General features: G+C 46.2%; 1 pseudogene; it reads right to left on the bottom strand.

The window, feature by feature from the left end:
• Positions 1 to 1,394: 1,394 nt before the first annotated feature.
• On the bottom strand, positions 1,395 to 25,753 carry LOC101919920 (disintegrin and metalloproteinase domain-containing protein 24-like; annotated as a pseudogene).
• Positions 25,754 to 26,320: the final 567 nt, after the last annotated feature.

The following is a 26,320-nucleotide window of genomic DNA, read 5'->3' as shown; positions in this document are numbered from 1 at the left end:
TTTTGGTTTTTTGTTTTTTTTTTTTTGTCCCAGGGAGCTTTTCCTTGGAAAAGTTGATCTGATAAAACTGCATCAGCTTTGACGTAGTTTAGATTAGCCACATTCCTGGCGGATAGGGCAGCCTTGCTGAACAGCAACAGGCGCCACAGAAAAGCCCCATGGCCAAGACCAGAGTAGAGGCTTGAACTTGACCCCCTGCCTGGCAGCTCCCTGCCAGGACACTATGATGCCTGCCACCTCACATTGCTCATTTTGGGAGAGATCTTGTATGACAAATGTAGACAAAATTCTTATTTTCTGACAAGGGCTCGTATATTGTTTCTGCTTTCTTCAATGATGTTGTCATGCTAATGCCAGCTCTTGAAGCAGTCAGTCTGAATGCACTTCTATTTATAGGAACTTTGTGTTTTTACCCTAAACTGTCTTTTGACATAAACCAAAACAATTAAACAATTTTCTGCAGGTATGCTGCACACGCTTTTTGGGTCTGTTCTCACTGGCAGCTTTTGACTTGCACTGGAAGAACTGGGAGAGCAAGAATTACTAAGAAAGGGAAAAGATGTTTGGAAAATACTGAGAAGTTTTCTTGAAGGAGGACATTCTTCAAGAATGTCATTTCTAAATTGGAGGTGGGAGAACACACTTCTTGAGGAGGAGGAGTGGTACTATGATTTTTTTCCTGTCTTCCAGATTGCAACCTATATAAGGTAAAGTGCTCTGTGAACATGACCTTTGGATGGTGATTTAATGCAGAATAAGATGCTTTAGTTTACAGACAAGCACCTTAGAAATTTTGGTTTTGTGTTTTTTTGAAGTCATGTTCTCTGACATGTGAATGTAAAATGATAAGAAAATAGAACTATGACATAAATTCAATCCTGTCTCTCACCTGAGATCCAGAGATACTGCACAACACTGTGGTACGGAGAAAGCATTATTGCATCTGCTCTGGAGATAGTAACAAAGGGTAGAGATACCTAAACTGGTACTACGTGAGGTGGCTGGGTACTAGACAGTCTTGCTGCAAAGAGCAGAACAAACCTCCATGTATTTTTTCCTGCTTCTTGGCAGAATAAATTAGCCCAGCAAATCTGATGCATGTGGATGCACAGAGATTATAGAGGGAAATGTCATCGTTCATTTTCTGGTTTGGGATTTTGAACATTCTCCCTGTCTACAGTCACATTCCCATATTCTTTCGTTTAAGCTTATAAATCCATTTGACCTGGGAAAAATGTGCGATGTAGTAAGAGGATAAGAAAGCATTTATCCTCTACATACACATATTTTAAAATCTTTCTTTATCAAGTTCTGTTTGCATTTTTCAGTGAATTAAAAAAATGAAAACAAAGTAAAAGGTTTAAAAAAAAAAAAAAAAAGGATTAAACATTCCAAAGGAGAAAAAAGGAAGAGGCATTTAGAAAAAGCTGAATTTTATGAAAAAATATCCTGAAGTTAGACAACAACTTTTGTTTCAAAATTTCTGTGAAAAACTTAAAAAAAACCCCAAATGCCAGTAAGGATTGAAAACTGTAAGCTGTAGCTGCTATTTCTGGATAAGAGGCTGCTGTGACAGAGTCCCCTTCACAGACTGGAGCACATTTCGTTGCATTACCCTGCAGGTTGTCTTTGAAGCAGGAGGAACTTGATTTGCAAGAATGGTGGCTGGCATTGCACAGTGAACTCATAGCAAGGCTCCTTGTGGAAAGGGATGCTGAGAATCTCAGTTGGAAACTATTAAATGTGCCTCAGTTTTGCCAGGTGATGTAAAGAATAGTGGAGCTTTGCCTACCTTTGGATCCACTGAGCAACGGCAACTCTCTTGGCCTTTCTGCTGTACAAAATCAAGAAGAGGAAAAGTAGCATTCTGGCAGCTTTTCCCATATTCCTTGAAGCTTTCAACACTTGGATTGGAAAAGAGAAAGAACATTATGCTCTGTGCACACCAGGCATTTCCGGCATGACAAAACACTAGTAGGAACAGTGGTTTGCTGTATAAATTCAGATATTCATGAGTGTACAGTCCCAAATGAGCAGATGCTCACTTGCACGCTCCCTCCCTTCTGCTCTTGGGCTGGGTCTCCATGGCACCTCCACCACTCCCTACTCGGGAGCTACCAGTGTTCCTGTCTGAGAAACAATAAAACCCCTTGAGGGCTACGAAGATGATGAGGGGCTGGAGCATCTCCTTTAGGAGGAAAAGCTGAGGGAGCTGGGCCTGTTTAGGCTGGACAGGAGAAGACTGTGAGGGGACCTCACCAATGCCTACAAATATCTTAAGGGCAGGTGCCAAGACGATGGGGCCAGGGTCTTTTCAGCAGTGCCCAGCGACAGGACAAGGGGCAACGGGCATAAAATGCAACACAGGAACTTCCACTTGAATATGAGGAAAAATGTCACAGCACTCTCCAAACTATCAAGCTGCAAAAAGGTCTTTTACCATCTCATACCAACATACTCTTCATACCAGTCTCTCTGCTGCCTTCTCCTCACCTCATCAACAGCCCACTCTCTCTTCTCTTGCTTCTTCCTCTCTCCCTTCTTCCTCAGCTGCTCCCTCTTCATTGGCTCTCAACCACTTAACCAGCCACAGCTGCACCTTATCTACATCGGCCAACCCACTGCCGCTGAAGCCAACCCACAGCTGTATATTATCAATGATAATTTAACCCAGCTTCATTCTACTACAGGAAAATTTCTTTACTGTGAGGGTGACAGTGCTGGGACAGGCTGCCCAGAGAGGCTGTGGGGTCTCCTGCTCTGAAGGCATTAAAACCCACCTGGACACAGCTCTGTGCAACCTCCTCTGGGAGAGCTGCTTCAGCAGGGGGTTGGGCTGGGTGGGCTCCAGGGGTCCCTTCCCACCCCAGGCATTGAATGATTCTGTGGTATACAGTGTGAAGGCAGAAGCGATGCTACGAAACGGGGAGTCTTTGGGACTGCATGGTAAGGAGTTTGAGGGCATAAAAACCAAGCAGGAAGGTTTCCCATGTGCTTCCCTGATCACAGATGAAGAAATACCCAAATATAACGCTGAAGGAAAAGTAACATGAGTCGAACACCTACTTCAGTTAATAGCTGAGGCTTCAGCATGTAGTTACTGTATGGATATATATAAAGTACGAGAGGTTTTTCATAGGGAAAGTGTAAAAGGGTTGACTTCTCACAGCACACCCAAGCAACCGCTAAGAAGACCCTAGTAGAAACCTAAAACTTGGCATCAGCCTTTCTCCATGAATTGAGAGCAGCAGAACATTGCTGCTTGGGTTCCTTCCCCTCCATGCAGAGAGGTAAAATACCACAATGGCTGGATACTTGAAGAACAGCTGATTTGGCACGCAAACTGTTATCTGCTCAAGAGAGTTATTTCTGCAGCGCCAGTGGGCCCGTTACTGCCTGAGCAACTTGCCATTTGCCTGGTCAACTAAACAGCTGAAAGATCTAACAGTTCTTCCTCAGTAGCAGAAGTAATGAGCAAAGAGGATCGGGGAAGAGCTTGAAGGCTGTCAGCTGTCAGGTGCTGATGGGTTTGTGGAGTACTGCTGAGTGACAGCATGGTATGTCTTAATCAGCAAGTTAGAACAAGTGACGTATAGGAAGGCAGAAGTATACCTCTCAGAGGTACGTGCCAGGATCATATTTATTTATGCCTTGTCCTCTCAGGACTGGAGCTGTGCTGGATATCTGTGTTAAGAGGAGAGGAAAATTCTCCTGAGAGGGTTTTGATGAGCTCAAAACAACACCCCTCACCAACCTCCTTACTGAACTGTGGTTCTGACTGCGTGGCCCCTGTGCTTAATGGAATCGATCTGCAGTTCCTGTGGGTGCCCTGAGAATAGTCCGATAGAGTCAGGCAAGGCAAGCACAACCGGAATGATAAAAAAGAAGGCAAGATAAGAGAAAAAAAAATCTGACATGACTAAACAGCAAGGGATAAAGAGATGCCTGGGCAAAGTCTAAAGCGATCTGAAAGTATGGATGGAGAGGTGCTGAACATGTAAAGAAAAAATAAAGCTAAGATAGGCAGTGCAATCCCACCCCACCGTGCTTACTGTGCAAAGAAGGAGGTGGTCCACTGTCCACTGCCTCCAAATCCTTCCAGCTTGCAGTCCGGAGGGGCCCATCCAAAATCACAGTGGCACTTTCTCTTATTGTTGCACACCTAAAAGAAAACACATATTTTATGGCATGAAAAATACAGGAATCATGAGATGGCCCTGCATTTCTCTGGGGAAACAGCCTGCTAGTACAGTTCATTGGTGGGCACAGCAGGGACAGGCTGGATGAAATGTATCCTAAGATGAATTTGTTGCTCCGCTTCAGCTGCTACTGTGGAAATGTTCAACCTATTTTGTGTGAAGGTGATGGGCTGGTGCCCCTGGTCACAGGCTGTCATGGACTGTGTGGCTTGTACCAATCATTAGGTGTCTGCTGTGTTGGTGAAGTGAGGGCAGTGGGACCTTCTGATCCATCGCTGAGGTGATGGTCCTGTTGAAGAGATGCTACAAAGACAGCAGGGAAGAAATGACAGCGTATGGAAGGTGAAAGATGGTTATAGTTGTCTTTTTCCAACTTAGTAGGAGTGCTTTTTGCATTTCTGAAGCCATTTTAATTTCAAAGTTGGAAAGCACTTTTGTACTCTTTATTAATTGCAGACCTGCCCTGCTCTTGTAAATGTTCGTTCTGTCATGACAACATATTTCACAAATGTGTCCAAAATGAATTTGTCACCATCATGTGCTTCAAAATTTACAAGTTTTCCTTCAAGATAGGACTGTGACTCCCTTGCTTGCACTTTTATTTGTCCTCTCCAGGCTGGATGACTTAGCTCCTGTGTTCCTTGGTTCTCACTCATGGTCTGTAACAGCTGAACCTCTCATGGGGTTCAGTGAGGGTGCGGTGGGCTGACCCAGGCTGGACGTGAGGCGCCCACCAAGAAGCTCCACCGCTGCCCTCCTCAGCTGGGCAGGGGAGAGAAAATACAAGGAAAGGCTCGTGGGTCGAGATAAGAGCAGGGAGAGATCACTCACCGATTACTATCATGGGCAAAACAGACTCGACTTGGGGAAGTCAATTTATTTCCAATCAAATCAGAGCAGGATAATGAGAAATAAACCCAAATCTTCAAAACACCTTCCCCCACTCCTCCCTTCTTCCCGGGCTCAACTTCACTCCCAACTTCTCTGCCTCCTCCCCGCCAGCGGCGCAGGGGGACGGGGAACGGGGGCTGCGCTCAGTCCATCACACGCTGTCTCTGCCGCTCCTTCCTCCTCAGGGGAAGGGTCCTCACACTCTTCCTCTCTCCAGCGGGGTCCCTCCCACGGGAGACAGTCCTCCACGCACTGCCCCAGCGTGGGTCCCTCCGGTGTAGAATCCTCCCCGGGCTGCGGGTGGGGGTCTGCTCCCCTGGGGGCTCCAGCACGGGCTGGGGGCACAGCCTGCCTGGCCGGGGGCTCCATGGGCTGGGGGCACAGCCTGCCTGGCCGGGGGCTCCATGGGCTGGGGGCACAGCCTGCCTGGCCGGGGGCTCCATGGGCTGGGGGCACAGCCTGCCTGGCCGGGGGGCTCCAGCACGGGCTGGGGGCACAGCCTGCCTGGCCGGGGGGCTCCAGCACGGGCTGGGGGCACAGCCTGCCTGGCCGGGGGCTCCATGGGCTGGGGGCACAGCCTGCCTGGCCGGGGGCTCCAGCACGGGCTGGGGGCACAGCCTGCCTGGCCGGGGGCTCCATGGGCTGGGGGCACAGCCTGCCTGGCCGGGGGCTCCATGGGCTGGGGGCACAGCCTGCCTGGCCGGGGGCTCCATGGGCTGGGGGCACAGCCTGCCTGGCCGGGGGGCTCCAGCACGGGCTGGGGGCACAGCCTGCCTGGCCGGGGGGCTCCAGCACGGGCTGGGGGCACAGCCTGCCTGGCCGGGGGCTCCATGGGCTGGGGGCACAGCCTGCCTGGCCGGGGGCTCCATGGGCTGGGGGCACAGCCTGCCTGGCTGGGGGCTCCATGGGCTGGGGGCACAGCCTGCCTGGCCGGGGCTCCATGGGCTGGGGGCACAGCCTGCCTGGCCGGGGGCTCCATGGGCTGGGGGCACAGCCTGCCTGGCCGGGGGCTCCAGCACGGGCTGGGGGCACAGCCTGCCTGGCCGGGGGCTCCATGGGCTGGGGGCACAGCCTGCCTGGCCGGGGGCTCCAGCACGGGCTGGGGGCACAGCCTGCCTGGCCGGGGGCTCCATGGGCTGGGGGCACAGCCTGCCTGGCCGGGGGCTCCAGCACGGGCTGCCAGGAATCTCTGCTCCGGCGCCTGGAGCCCCCCTGCCCCTCCTGCCCTGGGGGGGCTGCAGGGCTCTGCCTCTCACACAGTCTCACCCCTCTCTCCAGCTGCAGTTGCTGTTACCCTGGGTTTTTCCCCTTTCTTGACTATGTTACCCTGGAGATGCTGTCACTGTTGCTGGTGGGCTTGGCCTTGGCTGGCGGTGGGTCTGTCTGGGAGCCAGCTGGCGTGGGCTCCATTGGATGTTGGGGAAGCTTCTGGCGTCTTCTTGCAGAAGCCATGCCTGTAGCCCCCCCGCTACCCAAACCTTGCCACACAAACCCAATACAGAGGGCTGCCCAACATCCTGAGGATCCTCACTGTGGCGCGGCAGCAGAGGGGAGAGCTCCCCTGGGGCTGCCGCCCTGGTTTTGGGTCGTGCTGCAGTGCGGGTCTGGGGCCAGCCTCTCTCAGAGGCACATGATGAGGTGATGCAGAGGTGAGTCTTTAGATGCTCATCGGCCGATTTCTTATCATATGCCATTAGTCCAGGTTTGTGTTATCATTTGGTAGTATGGACCTGTAGCTCTGCTCCCCCACGTCTCACACCTGCCTGCCCATGTAGGCAGTGAGAGTTTCCCACCCAAACACAGCTGCTCTGCTTCAAGCAACTTTTTTTCTCTCTTCCTGGGAGACAGGGTTGAGGCTAGATTTCTTCACTTATTTGTGCAGCCCAAACCACACAGAGCAAAAATTATTGATTTTCATGGATGTGTGTTTAGTCTGGAGAACAGCTTCTCAACAAAAGTGTGTGGGTTTTGGGTTATAGCCTTTCTCTCTGGAGACAAGAAAAAGACGTGATTATTCCAAGTACTTTGAGAACACTGTTGCCAAGAACATAACTTATGATGGACTGAGCCACCTAAAGCTGGTGACAGAGCAGGAGAAAAGCAGACCTCAGACCTTCCCAGTTACTGGTTGAGGGAGTACTTTTCTTACTGGTCCTCAGTGATATTGCAGATAAAGGACAGATGATGGCAAATCTTTCCACTATTCTCCCTTAGCATCCATCCACACTAACACCCAGGCAGATCTTCTGCTCTTCTACAACAATATCTGTCTGGAAAGAAGCAGATACCTCATAAATGATGTCACAAAAAAAAAAAAAATCCACATGTGAAATAATTCTACCAGTATTAATGTCTGATATGTAGGTTTTACGTAAGACTAAGAGCAGCCAATATTGCCATTTCTGTGGTATTTGTAAGGAAAGCAAAGTTACAGAACTAAGCATGCATTTTTTAGAAGATCTCTCCAGCTCCACCTAATTTAAATTCAGTAGCACTGACAGATGCAATGAAGGATGAAGTGTTATGGTGTGGAACTTGGTTTTCACAGTATTTGAGGGAATAAAGAAAAAAAATGGTAAAAGTAACCAACAAACACTGATATGAAGAGCTGTGGATGGCCAGAGCAGAATCTGGGAGGACAGTCATGGGTGAAAACCAAAATCACCTCTGTGCTGCTGAAGCAGGAATTATTCTCGACTTCTACTACTGCTTTTGAGAGGCAAATTTACACTTTGTATATACTCTGCTGTTCAAAGCATACTTGGATGTTTTTCACTTACCCCTCTGCCATTGCATTTTTTCTCCCTATTATCATTGTTGGGGAAAGCTGTGCTGATGCATGTCCTGTTTACACGTATCTGCAGAAAGAGGCAGGTTTGTATTAGTGAAATGGTAAAATGACATATACTAGGAAAGGGCACTGACTGGTCAACAGGGATAAAAGCAGTGAGAAACAGTGGGCCAAGTCTCTTCAGTCATTCATTTAATTTAATTCAAGACTTTCCTTTCTCCAAACAAGCAGTAGGGGAGCACAGAATGAAAAACTCAGGTTCCAGGTTCAAGACCAAGCAAATGGGAGACTGAACTAACCTGTTGAGTGTTACAAAATGCACAAACCCTACTTCTACCTCAGGAGACTGCTCTGTTCATACCCTTTCCTAGGTACCTGCCCGAGACTGGTGGAGGATTCTGGGCTGGATCCACTCTTGGACTAACCCTGCACAGCCATCCTGATCTTTGTACATAAATGCAACCCTATTTCCCCAGTGTGCTTTCCAGCTCCCAGCAGCTTGTGGCTCAGGAACTCCAGTCTTGTCCTATCCAGTCCATGATGTGAACAAGACCTTGGAACTCCAGAAGCTGTTTTGTTTGTGCAGTGAGTAACTTGGAGCATCTTCCTAGCTCTAGGAGACATGAGCGCATCTTCTCTGTGCAGAAGGAGAATGAAGGAGATATATTTTCAACTTTTTGCCTTGCAAGTGTTGGGTTTTTTTGGGTTTTTGTTTTTTTTTTTTTAATTAATGTTTGCATTTGGTGGTGTGAAACTCATGTGTCCTAAAAGGAGAACTCTACTGAAGCCAACACTGAGCAGCTCCTTCCCTTTTGGTGGAACTCAGCACCTCTGTTTTTCTTAGAAATATTTTCCCAGCCATGTAATAGCAGGAAGCTCATCCTTTAGTATGTCACCAGCTTGACAGGAATTCGGTCTTCTGTGTGGGTCAAAGGGAAGAAGTGAGTCTTCTTCTTGGAACAACAATTCAAGTTCTTTTGTGTGTGTAAAAAGTAAACTTTGAATTTTCTTAGTAGCTTCACAAGAAGAGTGCAATCTACTTTTCCCTTCTAATGGAAAAAAACCCTACCAAAACATAGCTATCGTGTTAGCCACTCAGTCTGAGGGAAAAACCAGAAAACCAATACAAGATGTTGCTATTTTTCAGCTGCTAAAGGAGGCCTTAACAGAAGGTACTCTGGGGTTTGTATCAGAGATCAAGAACATCTCCTTAGGAACATAATCCTTCCATTCAGTCTGTGTCCTAATACTATTCATATACCTTGCTACCTTTCTAAGGGTGCCTTGTTTCTACTGCATGATGTGCCGTCTTTCACTGATCCCTTGCCGGGGAACGTCTGAAGCCAGGTGAAACTGGAGTCCCCAGCAGAGCTGATCGTTCAGGAGGTCTGCCTCAAGGCTGACAGCCTCGCTGTCTTGTCTGACTGGTACTCTTTTAATGTTAGCACACTGCACTCTTCCTCACGAAACACTCCTGGGATAGACAGACTGCTGTGAGGTTTGTAGAGACATCTGAGGGTGTGGTGATCCACGGTGCTGGTACACAACCAGGTACAAATTTGGCCTGTTTCAGCTCATGTACTTGGAGCAGCCCTGGGCACAGTCATAGGTTCCAGCTGTTCCAGGATCAATCCTTTTCGGCAGTTTGCATCCAACCATCCCTTTCCTGAGGTTAAGACCTTGTGTACTGCCACAGACTCTCCTATGCCAGTTGGCGACAGTGCCTTGGGTTCATATGCACAGCCCTTTGGGTATCCCTCTAGAAGCTGCAGAGATATTGCCATTTGCCTTTTTGACCCTCACTTTTCATGTGTGTTTCCAATTTTATACACTGCCTGAAAAATACCGCTGTTTATGCCAGGAAGAATTGGATGTAGTTATTCAGAAACTCATCTCTGCCCAGAGGCGGCAACAGTGAAGCTCAGGTGCTGCCTGTGTAGTGCTCAGCAGGAAAATAGGAAATTATCTCAGATTCTGAATTTGCATCCTAGTGTCTCCTCTAATGACAGCAATGTCCCCCTCCTTGGTGGTGCCAAAGCGAAAGCATGAAAAAATGTTAGGTGCTAGCAACTTCATATTTTTGAGTGAATGTTAATGTGCATATGGACTGCAAATCTCCAAGGTGCTGGTAAACAGTCTCCTTCCTTTGAATGATTGTCCACATCTGCACTTAGATGTGGGTCATTCTCAGCAGGTCCTGCTTTCAGGACAGGTCCACAGAGGAGGGCTTGGGGAGCGATGAGTTCAAAGGTTGAGGGACTGCACTCTACAGCAAGGTCCTATCTAGGGATGTCTGTCAAGATGTACTGCCTGACGGCTGCTGTGCATGGCAGCAACATGAAAAGAAATAATGCTAAAGGAGAAAAAGGGTTAGAGAACCTGTTCTCAAACTGAATAGGAAACCCCAGCCCTTGCCTGGTGATGGGATGACCCCTTACTGCAGGAAAACTGGAAAGTGTCGTGCTCTGAACTTCTGTTGATCATGGGAGATAAGATTTAAGGCTGTTCCGGACAAGCAAAGAAGAAGAACCTGGAAGATCCTGTAAAAAAATCCCCATCCTCGCTTAACTTTATGGGTTGAAAGTAAAATACAGGAAAAACCCATTTTGAAGAAATGCTCCCTCAAATTCCTCCTGTTGCCATGCACTTTTTTCCCCTACTTTGACTGTAGGGGAATGCTTGCACATCATTCCTTCCTCTATGAAAACCAACCAGAAAAGCCTAGCAGAGCCTCCAAGTCGTACAAAAAGCTGCACTCCTTTTCCTGACACTGTTTTTGCTTTTGCCTCTCTTGTTGTGCCTAATCCCAACCAAAAAATGCTAAAGCTGTAACTCCCTTGGAAACAGTGTTCTGGGACACCAGTAACCACGAGTAACCAGCACTTACTCTTCCAGATATTTAGTGTAGTACGTCCGGTTCCAGCCACAGTTCCCATATTGGTTGCCTTGAACATTCCCCTCACTGAGGCAGCTCAGCGGGGCACGGGGGGTGGCTGCAGAGCAAAAGGAGACGTTCATGGAGAGGCAGGGACAATTGCTCCCCCGTAACCCCCTCAGTGGTTTTTGTGTCGTTTTCTTCTAGTTGGCCATGGCTTGCATTTGACCTGCCATGTTTTATGGACATTTTTTTGTCCCCCTGTTCTTTTGGTTCTGGTCTTCTTTTGGACCAGGAAAATCAGTGTAAGAACAAAGTGGCTCAATGAACAGATTTGCCACCAAGAGATCAACCAATGATCAGAATGGTCATTTGTACAGAATAATATGGAGCATAAAATTGGATTAAAAGCCTAAAATCTTTCCCAAACCTGTTTTTTTTTTTCTTTCTCTTTTTCTTTAAGTCTAACTTGCTATGTGACACAGGTCATTATATCTTAACATTTACTGTGAAACCAGAATCACCACCATTATATTCAGTATTAGCAACACTAATTCCTATTAGATGTCAGAAGCAGCTCAGACATCTGGATTTCAGTAAGGCAGAACCATCTCTAACCCAGGGGACTCCCTGTTTTTCCAAAACACTTTCATGTTGACAAAGTGTTGTGTAAGAGTAACAGAGTACTGAGGGAAAATGTGGAGAACCTGTGGTCAATGCAGGACTCCCATCATGTGTTTTTACAGGTTTTCAAACATCCAGAATGTTCTCAAAGTAAAACCAACAGCCAGACTCCGCAGCTGTCCTGCAGAGGTGGCTGAGATCACTGGTCACCGCTTTAACATCATCAAAATGCTTACGTGGCAATTCCTTTGTCAACATGATGACAAAAATATTCTGCCTTATCAATATTCTTGCCTGTCCCAGCAATGCCTTTCGTGGGAAATACTACTGTCTTCATGTGCAGGGATTCCCAGAAAGTCCAAACTTCATGTGAATATGGTAGATCACAGAGGAACTGTGGTTTTACTTACAGAACACTTGTGTATGCTCATGGAGAAACCTGGGACTCAGATGGTGGTGGCATCGCTGCTGTCACCAGGGAGGGAGTGCAGAACAGATCTGCTTTGCCGCAGCTTCGGGACACGTGCGCTGGGGAAGCTTCGTTACTTCCTACAGAATTGAAGTAGTCTGAGAGAGGATGTGGGCAGGTGTTCACAGAAATCACATGCATGCTTCCAGTTTGAACTGGGGGAAATTTAGATGCACGAATTATAGGTTGTGGTCACTTTCAAAGACGCAGAAGTGACCTCAATGACTGTCTCCGGCACATCTTTGTGGGACCCTCTTACTGCCAAATGCGCGAGGGTGGCCACATCTGCTGTTCCCATCACACACTAGGCATGGGGTGTTCCTAAACAGCACTGCCATGACTACTGCTTGAGAAAAGCCCTTTTCTGTTACCCTAACTGTTGTAAATATACAGAATCATAGAACCATTTTGGTTGGAAAGGTCCCTTAAGATCATTAAGTCCAATACTGTATTTTACATATACGTTGCTATATGTATATTTATATAGGTATTGTTGTAAAATCACAGGGTGTTTAAAAAGTATTCTGCAGTATTCTTTATGCAAATACTTATATTCTTAAGTAGCTGGCCCATCCCTCTAAGCCTGCTTGCCTTTTAAAGAGTGACCTTTCAGTGCAGAGAAAACAGACTTTTTCAAAGCAGGGGACAGGGAGAAGGGAGGAGCCAGGAGATGCAGTGTTATCTGAAGATGAGGGCTAATTCCACATGAGATGGTCTGGCAGTTCCTTGGTTGAAACATCTTGCCTCTGCCAAATAAAGCTTCGCATTGTGCCTCGTGGCTGTGGCAGTGCTTGTAGCAGTGGTTCTTGTCACTGCATGGGGTCCCATCTTGCTTAAATACATCCATGGGGCAAGTCCCTGAAGAGCAATCTCAGTACTTGGGGAGATCACATATGCTCCTAACTTCTCTGCAGATTTTTTCTGCTGGCTGAAATTGTAAAGAAAAGCCCACAAAATGAGTTTTGAATGGTTTTTCCTGAGGGGATGGCCCATATTACTGAAAGCCACGTGGCAAAATCTTAGGGAATGCCCCAAAAGTGTATAAGATGAAGAACACCAACTTGAATTTGCAAAAAGTCAGACAGAATAAGGACTGGAGGAAGGTATAAGGGACTAAAGTCCTTGCTGTCTTACAGAAATTGACACTGCAAATGGTGACTGCTGATATTCCAGAAGAGAAACTTGTGGTTTTATTTCTGCATTTCAAGTTGAATCTGAAATGCCTCTACAAATACAGTGTTGCTGGATTTTCTCCAAAAGCTCAAAATCAGCAGGAATGTAAATGAGATTTTAAAATCTCTTTCCTTTCAGCAGGGCTTGTGATGGTTGGATGTTTGGTCCATGACACCAATGCTTGTGCTAGGTTTGTCAGTTCTGTCCTTACACCCTCACTGTGCTGCTCCTGCTGATGTTTTTTGTCTGAGATAATTTCAGTGTTTCTAAACTATTTCTTTTCTACATAAGCATGAGCAGTTTCCAGTTAGGTTTATGCATCTTCTCAGACCAGATATACTGCGAAATACAGGAAACTTCTATATTTTGTGTTTATGTAACAGTTAGTTATAAGAGCATTTTGATTTTAAGGAGTTAACCTCCGTGTTAGAATTATATTAGCACTTACAAACCAATGACGTATGAATCGCTGTACTGCTTGTTATCCGAGACTGTTACTTGAAGTCCCCGTGCTATAGACCATAATACCCTTAGTCTTTACTCTCTAGACCACAACCAGAGCACCCAGGTTCTATTGTTACAGGATGAGTTATTGGGCAGCTTGGCAGGGCCGATATCCAGCCTTCCAATCTGGCAACAAAACTAAATTTTAAGGTGTCCTGAAGTGAACTCCCTTCATTATAACACTAAAAATTGCACCCACAGGTCAAGAAGACCCTTGCCTAGGTGAAGACCCTTCCCCTGCGCAAGCGTAGTAACAGAAAAGGATGACACAGCAAATATTACAATTATATGCAAATGTCTAACCAATCATTTAATTGGGAGTGTACGACTTTGTAATTTTGTGTATAAATGTAACGGTAAAATTTACACAGGTGTGCTTGATGTGTGGAGATGCCACCGAGCACCCAGCGCTGCAAATAAAGGAGCGCCTGCTTCTTAATGCTGCGCTGGTGTGATGAAGTTTGATTCCCAGTTTTGGTGACAGAAGCAAGCAAATCTGTGATGAATCAACATTCACTGCCTGCTGAAGTTCACTGTGTGTTGGGCAGAGCTCTAGAGCTGAGAGGAATGAGTAATTTTTAAAGACATTGTGTTATCAGCAGTACACTGACCATTGCAAGAATGCTCTTGCGATATTGTATGGTTTCTTTGATGCTAAAACAACAGAAGCTCACGTCTACCAAATATTCTTCACAGGTTTCAGGAGACATTAATTAAGTAGTGCAATTATTTTTCTTCATGATGGTCTTATATCTAGAGAGTAGGTATGAGGAGCAGCTCCTGCTATTTAGAAGACAAAACCAAGCAGCACTTGGAAAAAACAGATGGAAGATAAATATTTTGTGACCAGTGGAAGATCCAAGGAAGACAAGTTTTCTGTGGGTTTGTCTCTCAGGGAGTACTGGTGTCTCTTGTCTTATCTAAAGAACTATTTTCACTTGATAAAGCATTGCAGAGTAATTCAGGTTGGAAGGGAGGTCTGGAAGGCCCTAGTCCAATTATCTGCACGAAGCAGGGGCAACTTAGATGGTCATTCCTCTGCCAAGTTTGGAAGATTAAAAAATGCTTTGGAGGAATGGGCATGTGCATCCACCTACAGAAACAGAAACACAGTGGTCACCTGGAGGTGGACCACTGAAGGTAACGACCCAAATCTCACCCTCAGTGACCCAGGGAAAGCCAAGCTTCACTTACCCTGGGGATGTTCACATGATGCACCTTCTGTGGGTGCAGTTGCAGTTGCAGAATTTGTTGTGAAATTGTTTTGCATCATCATGATGATGCCAAAATGGCACAGAGTAACTGCTCGGAAACAAATTTTGTCTTAAGCAGCAAAGGTATTTATTTCGTGAAACATTGGGGAGCTAGCTGATTTGCATGGGACAAACTAGCTCCAAAATTTTCAGTGAAAAGTCGGGTAATTTATACAGTTTTCGTGAGAGGTTACACAACATCTTTACATACATACTCATTTGATTTTGACACCTAATCATTCCATTCACAATAGGTGGGATCTAGGTGGGGTAGACCTTTCAATTTTCTTTGTTCAGCGATTTCCTGACTCGATGGTCTCCTTCTCTCCTTCAGGTGCCCACCTTATCTTTTCTGATTATTCAGAGTACATTCCTTTCTCAACACAAACAGAGCATCACCCAGAGCATTGTACCAAACTCATCCTGACTAATCTTTTTATTTTAAGACTTTGTTCTGTTTCAGTGACTTTAGCCTAAGCTGTGGCCTGTCTCATGGGCGAGCATCATCACGTCGCTGGTGGTGTCATGGCCAGGGAACTGCAGGCAGAAAGATAAACCGCAGGGCCACATTTCTCAGATTGGGGTGTGTTGATGTGGAGAACTTCAGACACAGACTTTCAACGCTTTGCTCAGTAATTGTGAAATTTGTGCTGGCTGAGGACTTGCACTGGCAAACAACCAATTAAGGAAACTAAAGGACGCCTAAAGAGTTGGGGAAAGCACTGAAGAACTGTTCCTTCACCATCCCATCTACTTTAAGAAACGGCAAACCCAGGAACAGCATCACCTCCCTTAGATGCCCAGTGTACCTGCTAATCGGTGAAAGCCTGAGCCCTGGAGTTACGTAGAATGAACTGCCAAGGTTCACTGTGGACATAAAAGGTTTATTTTTCCTTTCAGTCAATGCAAACCTGCGAGGACTCTCCTTACCAAGACGACACCCATGGAGTTCTTCTGGCACATTGTCCCTTTCCAGGCAAACCCCTGTTCCTTGTAGTGCTGGCCACTGCAGCTGGAAAATGTGAACATTAAAGAAATGCAGAACTTTCTCTCAGTAATGGGATACGTTCACTGAATTGCAGCTGGAAAATAATGGTTTTGGGTAACAAGGCACTCCTTTGTTGAAGAAAAGCCCAGCACCACCTGTTTCTCCTATGGCAGCCCCATATGCAGCCAGGCTGGTACCCGCAGGTCAAGCGTGCAAGCACCAGTGATGCATCGTGCTGGTGGGGGTATTAAGGAGGCAGAGCTGCGGTTTATAAGCTCATTGGCCTCCTCCCTACTTAAAAGGGAAGAATGACCCGTAGGCTATTTCAGTACAACCTCATTATTAAAAAAAAATCCAAAAACTGGTAAGGTGATACATTGAATTTGAAAAAAGAAATATTGAATATATTTTGAGATACTTATTTGACTATGCAGAAGGTTTCTTTTCCCCAAAATGAAGGAGAAAGGAACAGACAAAACAGAAACAAGGTGCTAGGTCTTAAAAAGCAATTGAATGAAATAAGTGATTAAAGACCTTGCTAACTCCCTTGTCCTAGCAAAAGGGTTTAATTGAAATATTGAGTTGCAAACCATATAACAATGAATTATTTTATCTAAAAATGAGTGGCTTTATATATAAAAATGAGTAAAAACTGAAAATGAGATTAAAATAATTCAGTTACAAGTGTATAAAAATTAGAAATGAGCTGTACACTCTGTGTGTACGTGTGTGGAAAAAATACAAAAGAGGAGAGTGAAAGGGAAAAGAGAGTTCTTGTATCAATTTACATGACAAATATGTGCTGATTAGAACATGGACTGATTAAGCCGTTACATTTTTTTCCACGAGATATCACCAGGACAAAAGACTTAGCAGCATATATATGCAAAAATTAGAAGAAAGAGATGAAAATAGTCTTGCTCCCTGCTTATCTCCCCATAGCTGGCACATGAGCTGAGTGATTAAAACGCAGGCCTCATACAGCAGTAATTGGATGTGATCGTAATTAATGTGACCGACAGCATCCCTCTGACACAACTCTGCAAAGACCTGCAGCACCCAGGGCAGACGTCACCTGGTCCGTCCTGGTCCATGTCTCTACCACACTGACAATGATCTGCAGCTTCATGGGCTTGTACACCTGGAAGACAAGAGCTGGCATCCCCTGCAGCCCATGGGGTGTGCAGCAACCCTGGACACCACGCTTGCCTCCAGATACTCGTGCAAAGCAAGTTTCTTGCTAAAGCGGAAAGATATGAGCATGCGTTTGCTTTTGTGCATTATAGTAATTTAAGGGAGCTCTCCATGTAGCTAATTTTTGAGTGCTTTGTAGCTGATGCACTGGTGCCCTGTCAGTGTGTTCATGCAGAAGCAGCAGAAGATGAAAACCCGTGCGCTGTTTTAAAATTCGTGCTGTTTTGGAGGAAGAAGGAGGTTAAGAGAACAGGGAGGCTGTAGTGAGCTACCAGAAAGCACTTAGTAACAATAATGCATATTCCCAATTGAGTGTTTTAAAGGGATGATTTCAAAAATCCTCTGTAAACTGACTTTGCTTATATTTGAAGCAATTTTTTAACAGTTAAAGTGGGTTTTATAGTGTTGAGGAACACATCATCCTGATAGAGTAGCTGCAGTCAGGCACAAATCATTCCTCTCTTTCCCAAGGGAGTGGGTTAGACAGCTGACGGAGCAGAGCGGTGATCTGAACTCCTCATTAAAACTCACTGTGTTCTTATGGGAATTAACAGATGTAGCTTCAGGGTTTCGTTGTAGCTGTTTACTTTAAACTGAAAGGGGAGAAGAGCTACGTTACAGTGCTGAACATCTAGGACTGCCTTCAATATAACACAGTAGCTGTACCGTGGCAATAATTTCTGATGCTTAGCAGCTCTTTGTGATTAGAGCCAGCTCCAAGTATCTGGTGGGCACAGACAGGATCTGGAGACCAGGAACCTCCTGGTGAACAAATGGCATGGCGGTTGTTGAGGTATGTTCAGGAGCTTTAAAGCTTACACTGTATCACAAATACCAAAAGTGGTGTTACTCAAACTAATATAAAATCTCCCCTAAGTAGGAAAACACGGAGTAATTATGCATTTAGAGAAGGAATAAAGAGTGTAACAAGTAATTAAGACGACAGCAGAGAGATTCAGAGACAGAACACAGTTGTAGGTGGGATTTTCTTGGTAGCAGGGGGATTACTTGGCATTGCTTGTGTTAAATCAGCTCACTATGAGCTGCAGACTTTTGCATGCACTCAGGCCATTTTTTAATCATTAAATTTGGCACCAAAAAAACAACGTCAAAGCGACAATTGAGTGGGGTCAACAGAAGCTGCCTGCATCAAGCAGCTCAGTACTTGGAGGAGGATAAACAGATAACTGCAGATAAAAACTGGTCCTGAAGTGAGGTTGTTTAAGCCATATGAAACCCACAAAAATAGTTCTTAGTTTTTCTTCATTTTGCCCAGCACACCTGTGTAATACAGCAAATGGGAGCGTGCCCATCGATAGGCACAACTGGTGAGAGGCACCACACACTGCGCCTGAGATCCAGCAGCCTCTGGAAATAAGTTTTTTAGCATTTCTTTCTGCTGCCCTTTGCACATTTACCTGTGCATGGGCAGCTCCATAGTTAAGACCTGCCCAGTGTTGGGCTGGGTCAAGCTCATTGACATCTACATTTTGTACATCCAGCATGTTAATTGCTAGTAGCAATTGGTTAATGGGCAAGCTGGGGGTTTATTATTCTCCTCTGAGCATGTTATTGCTCAGTGACAGCATCGTCCCATCTCTGATATGGGGTGAGCATTCAGTGAGACCATAAGGGCATCGAAGACCTGTGAACTTGGTCAAGTAAGGAGGAGAAAAAGATGACCCTACAAAAGCCTGGGTGGTAGCTTTGGCGCTGGCCGAGATGGGAATGAGGAAGACACATTAGCATTTCTCTTGAGTAGTTCCCTTACGTTTTGGTGATAGCAGAGAGGAGGAGTTGCTGTCTCTCAGAAGGGCAATGGTTCTAAATGGTTTGGCTGTTCCAGAAGTGTATGTGCCTAAAAAAATACTATTGCTTAAGTCGCTTTAAGCATGGGCACTCACCTCTCTTTGTTGAACAAATACCACTTTATTATTATTCCAAATTATCCTCTTTCCTTGGCAGCTTCTCAGGAAATTCAGTGAAATTGTAGCAATTTATAAAACTACATTTCCACCATGGGAGCTGATAAGTAATTCTTTCATCTGAACACTTCATACTATTATCAGGAGGCAGCATCTCTGAATGTCACTCTTTATTTCTTCCACCAAATTCAATCATAGTGCACTGGCATAGGCCAGGCTGTCACTATAAATAATCCAGACTCATAGGTACAAAATAACACATTTATCTCAGCTCTTCTGAAAGTAGGAACGGCAATGACAAAAGTCCTTACAGGCTTTAAAAGCATTCACAAATCAAAGCAAATAAACTATTTTTCTAACAAAAGGTGTTTCTGAAAACACCACATCAGTAATATCTCAATATCAAATGATGTCAGAACAAACTGATTTCCTTTGAAAACACAGAAACTGTGTTTCTGAACAGAAAAGAACCAGCAGATGTGTGCATTTTGATATTGCTAAAGATTTTTATTTGGTGCAATTTAAGCAAACTGGGGCAGCAGAGTTTAGATTTGCTTACGATAAGGTGAATACTGTCTAAAGACAGAGAGAGAGCAGTTGTTGATCTTTATTTCCAAGTCCTACAGGTGCATTAAATGAAATCCCAAGAGAGCCAGACCTGGAGCAGAAACTGTTCAAGACCAGTCCCTGCAGCCTGTGGTTACCTCGGTGTGCTGGCAGGTTTGCAGACAACTCCATCAGAGGAGGGCAATGAAGTGATGACACTTGAAATGATTCTGCTGCTCAATGAGGGAGAAGAAAAGCAAACAAATCGGGTGTAAGATCAGGAGTCACATCAGAAAGACAGGTGATGTAACCTTCCGCCTTCCTCAGTGCTCACAAAATTTCAGCAAAACTGACTGCTGGGAGAGAGGCACCCAGCCATGGCCCCAAGGACTTGCACCTCCAGTTCCCTCTGGAGGTAAGGGAAAGGCAGCACAGACAGCACTGGAAGGTCTTCACACATTTCTCTAGAAAAGGGGAATTACATCCTCAGAGCTTCTATTTCTGACACACTAATAACGAAGATTCAAGCAATTGCAGGAAGTTTCTTAAAGGGCTTGTGTGGTCATCATCCTTGGAGGTCTTCAAGATCCGACTGGATAAAGCCCTGAGCAACCTGGTTTGACCTCAGAGCTGAGCCTGCATGGAGGAGGAGGCTGAATTTGAGACCTCCTGTGGTCCCTTCCAACCTGGGTCATCCTATGATCCTATGAGATGGTGCTCAAGACTGTTCGAGCGGCTGGTAACACCCACATCCCAGGAGTGCATCCTCCCCACTCAAGCTGTTTCCTTTCCAGGCTATTTGGCTGGGCAACCTGATGAGAAGAGGGTCTGGAGGGAAGAACAGACCCCTGGGCCACGAGTCTACAACTTTCATTTCTGGAGTCAGGCAGTAAAAAACTGAATTTTCAATAGATTATCTATAACAGAAAGTCATTGCTTCTATAGCTTCTGATCACAGCTTATTTGGAAACGTTATCTAACTGTCTTTAAAAATAATTAATAATTTCAGATTTGTTTATTGAAGCCTTCAGATGCTTTTACCTCTGGAACTGACAGACATGTCAACTCCCCTCTTTATTGCTGTCTTAAAAAAATTATTTGCTACTTCCACTTTCATTTCAACCAGCATTTTTAAGACCTGAATATTTTTTTCAGGGTTTGTGAGCTTAACTGGCAAACAGGAAGAGATCTCAAGAGAGAAGCAAACCCAGAGCAGGATGATTTCACCTGTCAAAGTGCTACCTGACACTCCTCCAGAAAAAAATAGGGTCTACATTTCACAGTGTGATGCTTAGGCATGGCTGTAGGTTTGGTTTCCATACCGTGTGAGGGTCCTTTGCTCATCATCACTCTACAGAAATCCTGTTTGCTTGCAAACCTGCAGATGCTTTACAGTGTAAACTCCCTGTTATGAAGACAAAAGGAATTTTCCCTGTGGTGGGATCACTCCCAGCATTTAACATAACCTGTACGTATACACACAAATGTGCAACATCAACACGAGTGGATGGGGAGTCCTTACTTCAGTAACAAGGACTTTATGATGCCCATTTGCAACTTCTCCATCTTTGGGCAGGTGGTCCTTGTGCTTTTCAGGCACTTGGCACAGCCAACGTGAGCTGCCTTCCAATGCCCTTTGGTTAGATGAGGTGTTGAAACGTCAAGTAATTCTCCACAGGCTCGATTTTGTACCTCAGATCTCCAGTTTGCAAAACTCGACTGCGAATTTTCAAACAGAGCAGTCAGTAAGAAATGTGAACTAAATGACTTCTTAAATTATTTAGTAAATACAAAAATAAACAAGGTACAGGACGCTCATCATGGTGTGGCTGGAGATGTAGGGCAGCTCTGTGCATCTCGCAGCAGGTAGAAGCTTCAGGAGCCACTTCTGGGGTTCAGGGCTATTGGGATCAGCCCATATTTTATGTTTTTGTTGGGTTTTTTGAAAGGGGGGATACGGAAACATTTAGCTCATTCATACCACTGCTTCTCACGGGATCCTATGAGAAGGTGCAAGAAGCTCACCTAAAAGATCTTTTATAGAAAAAAAGTGACATGCCTAAGGTTTAGGATCCATAAGACAGCCTTGAGAGAGCAATCATGCAGCTTTGGGAAAAAACCAAAGCTGCATATGAACGCTAGAGATTAAATGAAAGTGAGAAGGCAATAAAACCTCTACGCTATGGCTCTTCCAAGAAGCATCTGTCTTTTAAGATCTGTTTATCCTCATGTAGACACTGCAGCTAAATAGGCTGCATCTGCCAGTAAGTTTGCATCCCCAAAAGCCTCAATTCAGAGACCTTTTAGGGTACTTGTTTGAGAAAGAAGGTGCAGGTGGGGCTACCAAATCTCAGTCTTATGCCTGGTCTTCTAGGAGAGACTCAGTGGGTTTTAGTTTTGCCAGAGTTTGAATTATCTAGTCCTAAAATGTTCGTAATCACTGGTTTGTTTATAATAGGAAAACGTGGCCTCATTAAGCACTGAGCTGGAAACCCAGAAGACTTCACTAAGGCAGTTGTGCTAGCGCATTTACCAAGAAGGTCTTTAATGGGGAAAAAAACTGCTGGTTTCCCACCCTGCGAGTCCCCTGCACACAGGCTGTGAAGGAAGTGAAGACTTGCTGTGGGGGCTCTGGCGCCAGTGCAGAGTGTGGGCAGCTGGATGCTGTAAATCATGGATGGCTGCATGGAAGGCTGGATAACTTCCACCAAAGCCAGTGAAAATAGTACGAAGTAAAATCAGCCGTTTTCAAAGTTAGGACAGTCTCTTTTGAAAAAAAAGCAGCTTGTGCTCCCCAGGACTTTCCAGGTATTTCTGGAGAAGGTCAAAGTTTTGGGCTTGATAATGTTGCAGAGAGATAGATAAGGAAAGGTCTGCTGAGCTGTGCATGGTTCATTTCAATATTCTCTTAATCTTCAGGGGAGAGGTTACACTGGTGTTCTTTTCCTTTTGACTGATATTATAAAGTCATTAAGTTCTACAGGAAGGACTTCAGGAGGGGTGTTGGTGACGGTTATGGGTGACCACCAGTTTAACACAGCATTTTGGGATGTCCGGTTTACAGGACACTGTTAATGTCTGTGTGGGTACGCTGTCTGTCTCACGTTCAGAGCTTGCAGTATCAGAAATAAATACATCCCAGACACGAAGTGCGCCTGAAGAGGGAAGTTTCTCGAGAAGTGCTTGTTTAGTTTGCTGCCTTTTGAAGGAAGTCTTTGAACTGCCTGGGCATGTCAAACCTGCTACCTGCTTACAGGCTGCCAGAAGACTATAAAGCACATTGTTTGGACAAAAATTTCATTAAAAACTGTGTTTCTATGAAATATCTGCCCTTGAAATCTATACTGGAGATGCTGTAAAATCTGTAATGCTAAACAAAATCTCAGCTATGTTTGAAGAGTGGAATTTTAGTAAGGAGATGCAGCAGAAAGCATCTCACGCAGAAGTGAGGGCATCTTCTTTAACAAGGGAGATCAGTCCCCATCCCAGTTAATTTGATACTGAACCTCCAACTGTCCCCTGGGAAGAGCCCCACCTGATTCTGAAGCATGTGCTGAGGGAGATGACAGATCCTGGGGAGCCTTCCACCAACCCCTTGTAGTATCAGTCATCCTGCAAGGTGCAACCATGGCTTCAGGCTGTGGGAAAAGCTCCCATGCTCCAGTCGTCCCCCACCCCCGCATCAGTAAGGGGACACACAGAACCTCCCCAACTCCATCCTTTACCACTTCGAAAGGAGTGTTTCACGTGCAGGAAAAGGTGAAGGCACAGAAGGTAGGCAGGGACAAAGCAGGAGCCTGAGAGCTCATCATTGGATAATGATGAATTTTCAGGGAGGTATTTTGTGATTTCTCAGATTTTCTTTGGATGGAGTGAAATTATGTTTAAAACTTTAAATATTTGACAGGGAGATCAAGTGTGATGGCCAATCTGAAATGTTTTTTATCAGTCTCTATGCAACTTCCTTCTTTTTTTAAACAAATGATGGATGTTTGTATAAACAGCCATTCCTTCTTTAGATCCACTGGTATATTTGAATGAGCCTGCAAGGAAGAGAAGGGTCATTTTGTTCTGGCTGTCGGTGCATCCTTGACAGACGTCTAAACTTGCCTGAATACATGGAAACTCGGTTATCAGGTCTCCCTCTGCACTGTATATGAAAACCGGGATGTCCTTGGCTATCAAATTTCTGAAAAGCAAAGCAGAAATCCTCAGCGCGGGTCCATGATGTTCCTGTCATGGCCCTGTGCGAAAAACAACAGAGGAAGGAAAACTGGGCAAGAGCATTGCTTTGCCTGCATGAGATGGATGATGTGGTGGTGTCCTTCTGCTGTTATTGAATAGGACATATCCCCCTGGAACAGCCAAGGCACTGATTAATTTCAGAAATTAATCCAACAGTGAAAATGCTATTTACAGGCTGACTTTGGCTGGGAAGCCAGAGCCATCTCCTTGCCCCATTCTCCCTTCGGCACCCACCCACGGCCCCTGAAGAGGCTAAGGTCCAGACCCATGGTTGAAAAAAGATTTCCTAAAAAGCAAATGACCTCTGTGAAGGTCCCATCCTCTGTGTCCAGCTGCCTGGGCACTGTGACTTCGGAGTAGATGATTCTAAATGTTTCAGCAAAATTTCAAAGAGGTTCTGCATTTAAGGGAAAAGGGCATTAATCACACCAGGCAATGAAGGATTTCCCACTCCTGAGTGAGAAGGAGGATTTTAAATGGAAGTTTGAAAAATTTGGTACATTTATATTTTGTAAGTCCATCCATCTTCAATGAGAGGTATAAAGGAGGTGGTTGAGCAGCTCTTTGCTGCTAACGCTGGCTTCTAATGAAGCTTAGGATACAAGAAACTCCAGAGGACATTTTTTAAAAAGGAGGCAAATGAGATTACTTCTTTAATTACAAGGTGCTGAGCCCAGCATGCGTCCCCCCACTCATGTCCCCGGCCCACCTTCCCCAGCCTATGTCCCTCCATGCTCGTCCCCATACTGCATCCCCTGCCCTTGTCTCCCATTCTACCATCCCCTCACCAATGTCCCCAAGCCCATATCCCCCAACCCATGTCCTCACCCTGCATCCTCCATCCCACATCCCTCCACCTGTTGCCCCCCACGTCCCTCCACACATGTCCCCATGCCTGCATCCCCCAGCACATGTCCACCCATGCATGTCTCCCATCCCCTGTCACCCCACGCATGCCTTGCACATCCCCCTACTCGCTTCCCATCCCACCTGCCTCCACCCTGCCCTTTGGGGAACCCCAGCCCTGCTCCATATTCCTATCTCCCTGCCCCTCACCTGGGCAGAGAAGCAAGAGCAGTGCTGTGAGCCACATGCTCTTTGAGGGTGCACACACCCTGTCCCCATCGCTGTGGCCCTCCAGGCCAGGCCAGTCCTGTGGAGACTCTATTAGCACAGCCTCAACCTCAACCTCCCCCGGCCTCAGCCCACCCCAGGGGGTTGTCACCCTGTTTCCTTCCATCCCCACCATCTCGCCTAGCTGTGGCCCCATCCCATCCCTCCCAGCAGCTGCCCAGCTCCGCTCCCCATCTTTCTCAGCCCCTTGTTGACCCCCTGCAACTGCCACCAGACTCTCCAGCCCTGAGCTTTGCCCAAGACTCTGCTCTTGGACTTACCCAGTTCCACACCTGCACCACCAACTGGCACTGGGGGTCTCTATGTCCTGCCCCAACCTGAACCTGTCCTTCCCACCCAGGTCCTCACCCTGCTGCCACCCAGCCCTGCCCTGTCATTTTCCAACTGCCACCCCCCACCAACCCAACACTCTTCTACCTGTCATCCCTCCTCTCCTTCCCCCTTCCCTTCCCTTCTCCAGCTGCCACCTATCTCATGCCATTCCCTTCCATACCATCCCACCCCAACCGTTCTCCCACTGCCACCCATCCCATCCCATCTAATCCCATCCCATGCCATTTCCCACCCCTCCTCATACTACCACCTGGTCCTATTCCACCATCTCCCAGCAGCCCGGTCCCACTTCCAACTGCCACCATCCCTCCCCCACCTGCCACCCATCCTCTCCCATCCTGCCCTGTCCCACCTCCACCTACCACCTGGGCTCTCCTCTGACCTTCTGCTAGCATCCAGACCTCCCTGCCCCTCTGCCTGCGCCTTTCACAGCAGCACAGAACTGAATTCCAGAAATCAGGGGTCTGTTAAAGCTGAAATTTTCATTCTTCCCATCAGAGCATTTAAATGGGAACTGCTGCATCACACAAGCTTGCCGTCTCTCCTTCCCCCAGGGGCATGGCGCTGGGCTGGGGGGTCATGGCCAGGCTCAGCCCACCTCCTGCCCATGGCATGAGGCTCCTCTCCTGGACGTGCCACCCAGATGCGTGTGGCTTCACCTGGGATGGAGGCTCCCAGCTACCTGGGTCACCTTCTCAGCTGAAGGCTGGTGGGTTCTTAAAGAAATGATGTTGAGGGCATGGATGCAAAGCAGAGGCAATGTACTGGTATGTGGAGGGAAGACAAAAAATGCAGGGAGAGATCAGCCCTTTGGGAGCCCTTCAGTGAACCCCAGCAGAGGAGACAAAGCACGCTGAACACGGTGTGAGACCGCAGGAGCAAAATTGGAGCAACACATGAAGGGTCAGAGCCAGCCTGGGCCAGAAGGAAAGCTTCTGGGGGTGTGTTTGTGGCAGCAGAAACACCAAATAATCTGTTTTGAGGTGGACAAAGAGATAAAATTGTTGTATCTGAGGATTCAGAGCACTGTGTGGGATAATGATGCTTTTGCTTTTGCTCAGTTTGCTTCCCAGGGTTCATGATTACTCTGTTCCATTTCAGGGGCAGCTTATAGCACCGAGTTGCTGTTTTCTAGAGAAAACCAGAATCGTTGTTTTTGTGATGCTGTGGCCTCAC

The sequence above is a fragment of the Falco peregrinus genome, chromosome 4, assembly GCF_023634155.1.
Source record: "Falco peregrinus isolate bFalPer1 chromosome 4, bFalPer1.pri, whole genome shotgun sequence".
Classification (NCBI taxonomy): domain Eukaryota; kingdom Metazoa; phylum Chordata; class Aves; order Falconiformes; family Falconidae; genus Falco; species Falco peregrinus.
This window is presented reverse-complemented; position numbering and strand designations above follow the sequence as displayed.